General features: G+C 45.0%; 1 pseudogene; it reads left to right on the forward strand.

The window, feature by feature from the left end:
• Window positions 1-4,961: 4,961 nt before the first annotated feature.
• LOC111732937 lies at window positions 4,962-5,081 on the forward strand (annotated as a pseudogene).
• Window positions 5,082-8,298: the final 3,217 nt, after the last annotated feature.

Below are 8,298 nucleotides of genomic sequence, written 5' to 3' on the forward strand. Positions count from 1 at the left end.
ATAGGGTTAGGGCAGGAACTTTGGAGTCCACTATGTGATGCTAGACAAGGTCTTTAACTTCCTAAAATCTCAGTTTCCTCATCTGTGAAATAGGCATAAAAATACTTGTGAGAATTAACCTAGATAATAATATAAGGGAAGAGTTTAGCACAGGGCCCAGCACATGGCATGTGCTCTGTAACGGGGAAGGGGGTGATAGTTGTTATTATAATCATGATCGTCCTTGTCATTTTTCCTTCCTCCCAGCATTTATTGGGCTGCCCCTGGGTATGAGGTAGATAGACATTCCAGTGTCTGTCCTTAGGGCACCCACAGTTATATGGGGTGACACGCTTGCTTCCAGTCTCACTCAGCTGCTTTTAGAGAGGTAAGATTTTGGGGTGGAGTAAGGCTGACAACTGAACAAGAAACCCGGATTTCCAGGTATCAGAAAAGGTCAGGAGTGGAGCCGAGGTTTATATTTTGTGTTTTGATAATAGCATAGCTAATGGGCCTAAAATCCATTTGTCACTTGGGAACTGAGGTTTCCTGGGACCAGGAAACTAGCAACTGCAGAAGCAGAGTTGTTTTCAGTGTCAATATTTGTCACACATGGTGGGTGAACAGTCTCTCAGGTCAGAATCCAGCATCTGGGAAGGGAGGATGGTGGCAGGCAAGGGCTATAGTATAGAAGAGGCAGCTCTCTGAATAGCAGACAAAAGGATTTCGATGGGACTAAGAACAGGAAATATCTTTCCAGTTTCCGCTTAGAGCGTAGGTGGGTGGTGCAAGCAACCTGGAAGATGGAGAGATGAAATAGCCCTGGGGTAATTGAGAGTGGGAGGCCCGAGCTCCCAGCTTTATTCCTTCTAAATCACTGGTTTGCATAATGGCGTTGCCGTGAACAGCTTGACATCCTCTTCAGGCTCCCATCTCCTTTCCCCACTGCTCACACTTCACTGCTGGTGGGTGCACCCCATGCAGGCCCCTTTATCTGCATCTTTTTGGGGTGAGCCACACTCATTCACATTTTCAGAGAAACTGCACATTTACTCTGCTAGTTTAAAGAAACTTCCAAATTTAAATTTACCAAGTAGATAAATTTAATTGCATTCTAGTAAGTCTTCCATTTTACAATGAGTTTAACCATAAGAATCCTTTAACTAGCAGCTTCTACTAGATCATTTAGGGCACAGTTATACCTGAAATGAAGATAAAGCACCTCTGATGTTATAATGACACTCAATGGGAAATACTGTTTGATTCATAAAAAATCGATAATTAAACAATTTTATAAAGCTGTATTAAATATTCATTCATGCAATGAACATACATTGAATGCCTACTATGTGCCAGGAAATGTGAGGTGAATAAGACATAGTCTTTGTTTTTAAGGACATTTCAAGGAACACCAAATCCACACTGATAGTGTGGAATGAGAATTGCTGTGAGGAGGGTAAGCAGCAAACACAGTGAACTCACAGAGGAAGATCCTAATCAAACTAGAGGGGGAACAGTCAGGGAAGGCTTCCTGGAGCAGGCGAAGCTTAAACTATGGAGAGTCAGTGTTTACTAATCAAAGAGGGGTAAGGGCTATCCTGGAAACATCTCACAGGAAAACTGCATGTTCTAGAGCACTCTAGTGGGCAGTGCATGAATGGTGTGGGCATGTCAGGGAGATAAGGTTAAGATGGAGAGCAGAGGGCAGCCAAGGTCACAAAGGGTTTTTTGTGCCTGACCAGTGAGTCTGAACTTTTCCTAAAGCAGTGGGGGATATTAAATTATTTCAGATGAGGGGACTGAGATGAGCCTTTCTGCATTTTGGAAAGATCATTCTGGCAGCAAGGAGGGTTGATTGGGAAACAGGCAAGAAAGAGGGTAGGGCCTGACGGAGGTATCAGAGGTATAGAGAAGCAGGTTCCAGTACCAGATAAGGTGTTTTAATCCATTTCACGTGTAACCGAGGGGTCTGGATGGGAGGGAGAAAGAAACATCCAAAGGACAACAGAGCAATTATCATGGCTGCCATCAATTGTTTCCCCTGCACATCGTCCTGCTGTTTGTCCTCCACACATTTGGTGTGGGGCGGATGGCCTGGGAGTGATGAGGCTGGATGCTAGGAGTGACAGCCACAGGACATCCAGGCCACCAGGCCTGAGGGAAATACCATGAAAACAGTGAGCCCAGAACTGAAGCAGCACAACCAGGAGTCAGTAGATAACAGAACAGGACAGGTAGAGGGACTGTGCCCAAGTAGTGGGGGTAGGCTCTTAATGTGGCATTTTTGTTAGAAGACCCAGGAAGACCATTTGGAAGTGGGAACGGGGATAGAGAAGCAGGCCTCCCCCACCCCCCTCACTGGTTATGCCAAGGGGGATCTTTTCCACAGCCCCCCATGGGCCCTTCCCTGGAGAGCAACCAGCTCTTCCTCCTCCGAAGGAGGCAGCTTCATCTCCTACCTCCTGCCAGATGCATCTCATTCTGAGTTTAGTGACAAATATTGAACTTCGTTTCAGAAGTGTTAATTGGGATTTTTAATTGACCATAAGCAGGTCATCAAAGACTGTCTGTATCTGGCAGTCGTTTGTTCTCCAGGGGACAATCCCTCCTAGAGCGGTGTCGTCAGTCAGCAAGCAGGGTTCCCATGCCCCCCAGTTGCTTCTCTTGTTTTAGTTTCGACTCATTTAAAAATAAAAGAAAATAAAGCAAACTCTGTTCTGTCTTAGAAGGCAATACCTGAAGCGGTTCAAGTACTGGCAGTGAACACTGAATGGCTCCGTCCCTAGTGGCAATCCAGTACTGCACAGTATTGTTAGTACATACTAGAAAGGGCTGCTCTTCTCCTGGCCATTTGGAGAGGAGCTCCTGGCCCGCATTAGGGCCTCTGTTCCCGGCACCCCACATGGCACTGCCCACGTGGCGGCAAGTCTGGCTTAGATCCACCTCTGTTGTAGTTGCCGCTCCAGCGAGGAAGTCTGTGCTCCTTGCTTCTCCATCCTGATCAATGGCGTTTAGATATGTCCTGGGAATCTGGTTTGTCATGATTTAGGTATTAGTAACTGACCGTGCAAAGTAGGTCAGTCAATTGCTAGTTGGCCTCACACATCCGATATCAGACCTAATTTTGGCCTTGTGCTCTGAGATGCTGTTTCTCTGAGCTTGGGCTGGAATTGGCCGGGGTACCCTAAAGCTCACAAGGGAGCTGGGGAGAAAGGGCAGTGCACTGCTATCCAGGGGGCTTTCAGATGAAAGCGTTTTATTGGCATAAAGAAGAACAGAAAGTGGGATGGTCTAATCTGATGGAAAGTTGCAGCTGACTTCCACAAATTTGTCTGGGCCTCAGGTTAGTAGCTTTGAGATAGTCTCTGCCCAGCAGAGAAAATGAACTAAGAGACTAGGCTTGAAAGATTTTGAGAAATTTTAGAGCGCTATTGTGATGAATAAACTCATTCATTCTTCAAATATTTATTGAGCAGATGCCAGGCACTATTCGAAGCCCCATGGATTCAGTTAAATATGGCCTGGCTTCTAAACTGCTCTACACCCAACTCATGAGCTCCGAGAGGAACGCCCTCAAGCGTGAGGTCTCACTATTAAGTGCCCTCCTTCCCACCAAAAAACAAACACAGTGGTCCTTGTACACTTTTATGCCTTCCTTTTTGTTACTAACTCTGCACTGTCTATAAACTTAGGCCGCCCTTGTTTTGGTTACCACTCAACCTCTAGAAGTAAGGTCAAGCCCAGGCAGGAAGTGGGCTTTATTCGAAAGCTGAGTGGGGTATACATGTGTGTGTGGAGTGGGCTGGGGGTCATGTTTAGATACCTTCTGTGTCAGTCTGGGTCCTCCAAGAAGCAGATGTCAGATACAATTAGATGAGCAGCTGACTTATTGGAAGAAAGTTCTGTGGAGTATAAAGAGGACAGGGAGCAGAAGTAAGTGGGAAGAACCCTCGGTCCTGATGCAGGTGTGAAAACTGAGAGGAGAGAGGGAAAGAAGGGAAGACTTGGGCAGGAAGGACTCGGACTGCAGAGCACTTGGAGAAAATCTCGGCAGGCTGCCAGTGAGGGGTCCTGTGCTAGGTGGGGATGGCCCACCTCTGGAGCCTGTGCTGTGCTCTGAAACTGGCTGGGAGCAGCCTACAGAGAGCCTGGTATTGATGTGAAAGCTGCGCTGGGTGTCAAAGGTACAACCGGTGGAGGCTGGTAGCCAACCACATTCCTCAAAGTGCTTCTCTCGCAAAGGAAGATCTAAGCAGCAGCAAGCTCGCATGACTGCCACATCTTGTTTCCCCCACTGGATTCCTCCGGCTTCTGGCATCTCTCCTGTTGCTATAACTTGCACCCCTATGCTCTGGGTGGCCTCATGGAACCCAAAGCTCTCATCCACTCATCTGGACCTACAGTCTCTTCCCCTAAGCTCATCCTTACCTTCCTCTTCCCATTTGAAACAGAGCCTGTGTTCCTAGCCTCTTCCCTGTATAATAACCTCTCCATATACTGGTCACCAAGATGACAGCTGTCCCCACAGGTCTCCTTCATGGCCACCTTGGTTAGCGCCTGCCCTTGTTTGCTCAGACGCTCACTGCCTGGTCCCTTCTTCTCGTCACCACTAGGTTCCACCAGGGCCTGCCTTCTCCCATCAGGAGCTGCCTATCTGGTGGCCTTTTCCTCAATGGATATCCAAGTAGCTATACAGGTTAAGGAATCCAGGCTAGAGTGTTAATGAGTCATAGTGACTTGAATTACCTCTTCCGGGTGACGTTTACACATTGACAGAGATTTTCAGTGCATTATCCCAAAGAGTGTGGTGTTGTGCATAAATGTTCTGTGCTTGGCAAACCTAGAAGGATGGAGTTGGGCAGAAGAATTCCCTTTGCTCTATCAAAGCCCTGCCAGTGAGCTGTCCTGGGGATAAGGGGTGGGAAGTATAGAGGGCAGAGGGTCAAGGTTCTTAAAAAATTATGGTTTAAAAAAAACATTTAGTCTACAGCCATGCCACCCTGAACGTGCCCGATCTTGTCTGATCTCAGAAGCTAAGCAGGGTTTGGGCCTGGTTAGTACTTGGATGGGAGACCACCTAGGAATACCAGGTGCTGTAGGCATTAAAAAAAAATTCAAGAATAGGTCGAATAAATATTTCTCCAAAGGAGATATAGAAATGGCCAATAGGCACATGAAAAACTGATCAACATCACTAATCATTAGGGAAATGCAAGTCAAAACCACAATGAGATACCACCTCATTGGATGACAACTATCAAAAAAAATCAGATAATAACAAGCATTGACAAGCATATGGAGAAATTGGAACCCTCGTGCACTGCTGGAGAGGATGTACAATGTGCAGCCTCTATGGAAAATAGTATGTGGTACCTCAAAAAATTAAAAATAGGATTACCATATGATCCAGCAATTCCACTTTTGAGTATTTACCCAAAAGCATTGAAAGGTAGGTCCCAAAGATATATTTGATCATAGCAACACTATTCACAACAGCCAAAAGGTGAAAGCAGCCCATGTGTCCTTTGACAGGTGAATGGATAAACAGAATGTAATCTATAAACACAATGGAATGTTATCCAGCCTTAAAGTGAAGGAAATTCTGATATGTGCTTCAACATGGATGAACATTGAGGACATTATGCTGAAATAAGCCAGTCACAAAAGGACAAATTTTGTAATATTCTGCTTTTTTGAGGTACCTAGAGTATTTAAATTTATAGAGACAGAAAGTAGAATGGGGGTTGCTAGGAGCGAAGAGAAGATGGGAAATGGCGAGTTTTTGTTTAATGGATATGGTTTCAGTTTTGGAAGATGGAAAAGTTGGAGAGATGGATGGTGGTGATGCTTGCTGAAGAATGTGAGTGTACGTGATAACACTAAACTATACACTTAAAATGGTTAAGATGGTAAATTTTATGTTATGTGTATTTTACCACAGTAAAAATAAAATTGGGAGAAAAATTATGATTTAATCTAAGAGAAGAAAAGGACAAGTAGATTGACCCCAGGTTTGCCTGAGAATCTCTACTTTGCATCTTCCAATCAGGGTATACGACCAGACAGGACCAAAGTCCTGAACATGGGTTAGAGACCAGAAGGGGGCTGACGAAGGGGTCCCTTCAGAAAAGTAGCAATGTGAGGGCAAGCAGCAAGGTGAAGAGGGGCTGAGCACAAGAACGGGAGTCATCCAAACCACGGTTTGACCTCAGTGCTGCCAACTCAGTGCTATGTGACTTGGGGCAAGTGATTTACCCTCTTTGAGCCTTTGTTTCCTTATTGATAAAATGGGGGTGACAATGCTTACAGCATCGGAGCTGCTTTGTAGCTAAATATAACCTGTCTGTGATGCACATAAGGAGGTTTCTAGCAAATAGAAGGCTCCTGTGTTTGTCCCTGAAGTTTCTGGGAGGCGGTGGGGTTTCCAGGCTGTTTAAATGCCAGGAGCTGTCTTGGACGACAAGGAAGGTTGTACTATTAATGGGCGAACATGCAAGATGTCCTTTTCCATGTGATGTTGAGCAAGAATTTAACATGTTAGAAGAGAGCTGAATAGTGACTATTAAGCTCTTGGTGATAAAGATGGTAGATTAGCATTTCTAGCCCCCATGTGAGTCCAGGTAACTTTGAAAGGAAAGTAATAAGTATTTGGGAGCCTCTGCTTTGTGCTGCGCACTGTGCTAAGTGCTGGGGTAGCACAGACTGGAGGAGATGGGTGCTGCCCAGCTGCTATTCCCAGGCCAGGTGGTGAGATGAGTGTGAGATGGAGTAGCCAACAGCTCGGCCTGGAGGGCTTCTGGGAACATAGAAGCAGCCTGTCCTGGGAAGATGGTGTACTATTGATAGGTGGCCAAAACCAAAACAGGCAGAACTCCCTAACTTCCATTTTTCTTTAGTAAATAATCTTCAAATAACACATTAAATGTATGGTTTCCAGCCTGAGCTGTGACCTCGGAAATTCTTTTCTTCAATCCCTACTTCATATTTCTCAACCCCATTCCAAGCCTTTCTTTCCCTCAATACTCCAAGCTATCTGTGCCTCTCTCAGCAAAAACACTAAAAAACAATACTAAGAAAACTGAAAAGAGAAAGCCCACCAGGTGTGGACCAGCTCAGCTCTCTTGTCTGTCATCTCCAACGTAGCCTATCTGTCTGAAAAATAGATGTAGTCAGACCCTGGGGTAACTTTCTTGCCTCCATCTCTCCATTTCATCTAGGACTTTATTGTTAGAGATCACTCTTTCACCTTTCCATCCTCGCTTTCCTTTTCCCTTCAGCTTTCAACCATGTTTGAAGTTCCATAAAAAAAGGTTTTTAAAAAAAAAAAAATTATTCTTTTTTTTCAAGCTATTCTCCCATTACCCTTTTTCACTAAACCTCCAAATTTCCAGTGGTTTTGCTAACTTTTATTGAGCATCTACTATATGATCTAAGTGCTTTACTTATATTATCATTTAATCCTAGCAACAACCTACAAGGTAGGTTTTGTTACTATCCCCACTTTATAGTTGCAGAAACTGAAGCTCAGTGAATTAATCACTTGCCCGGTATGCCATGGTTGGTAAGTGGTGGAGCCAGGCTTTAAACCTAGGTTCATTACAACTACCCAGTCCTCCAACCATGAAAGAATTCTCTTGGTCACCCCCAACGTCTCCTTCAATGCCACTTCCTGTGGTCCTCATCCTCCAGATCTCTCTGTACCCCATCAACACTGTAGCATATGACACTTGCTCCCCTGGTTCCCCTTTGCACAAATGCTTAGGTGGTCTTTAGTAGCTCTTCTTTTTCTGTCCACCCCCTACATGTTGGTTTCTCCCCAGGCTCTGTCCTTAGCCCTCTCATCTTGATCTATATGTGCTCTCTGAGTGAGTTTATGCACTCCTGATTTCAGTCATCCCCTGGACACTGATGACTCCAAAACATATTTTTGAAGCCCCTACCATGCTCAACATGGCTCTGATTTTCTTCACTTCCAATCTGTCCATGCTCCTTTATGCTTGAGATCAGTTAGCAAAACCATCGCCTGCCTAGTCATTTAAGCTAGAAACCATGGAAAACATCATCTATGATGTCTTTCTCTCATCCTAAAACCTAATGGATAACCAAATCCTCTTGAGTCTGCCTTTAAAACAGCTATGGACTCTATTTCCTTTTATTCCTGCTGTCACTGCTGTGGTTTAGGACCTTGTAATAATTCCCCTGACCTTTTTACTGTCTTGCTTCTGGTATCTTCCCCTCTAATCTATCCTCAACACAGCTGCCAGGTATCTTTTTAGAGCCCAGGCTGTCATTGTGCTATAAACATTCCCTGTCTTCCAA

This window comes from Pteropus vampyrus, unplaced genomic scaffold (assembly GCF_000151845.1).
Source record: "Pteropus vampyrus isolate Shadow unplaced genomic scaffold, Pvam_2.0 Scaffold505, whole genome shotgun sequence".
Lineage (NCBI taxonomy): Eukaryota > Metazoa > Chordata > Mammalia > Chiroptera > Pteropodidae > Pteropus > Pteropus vampyrus.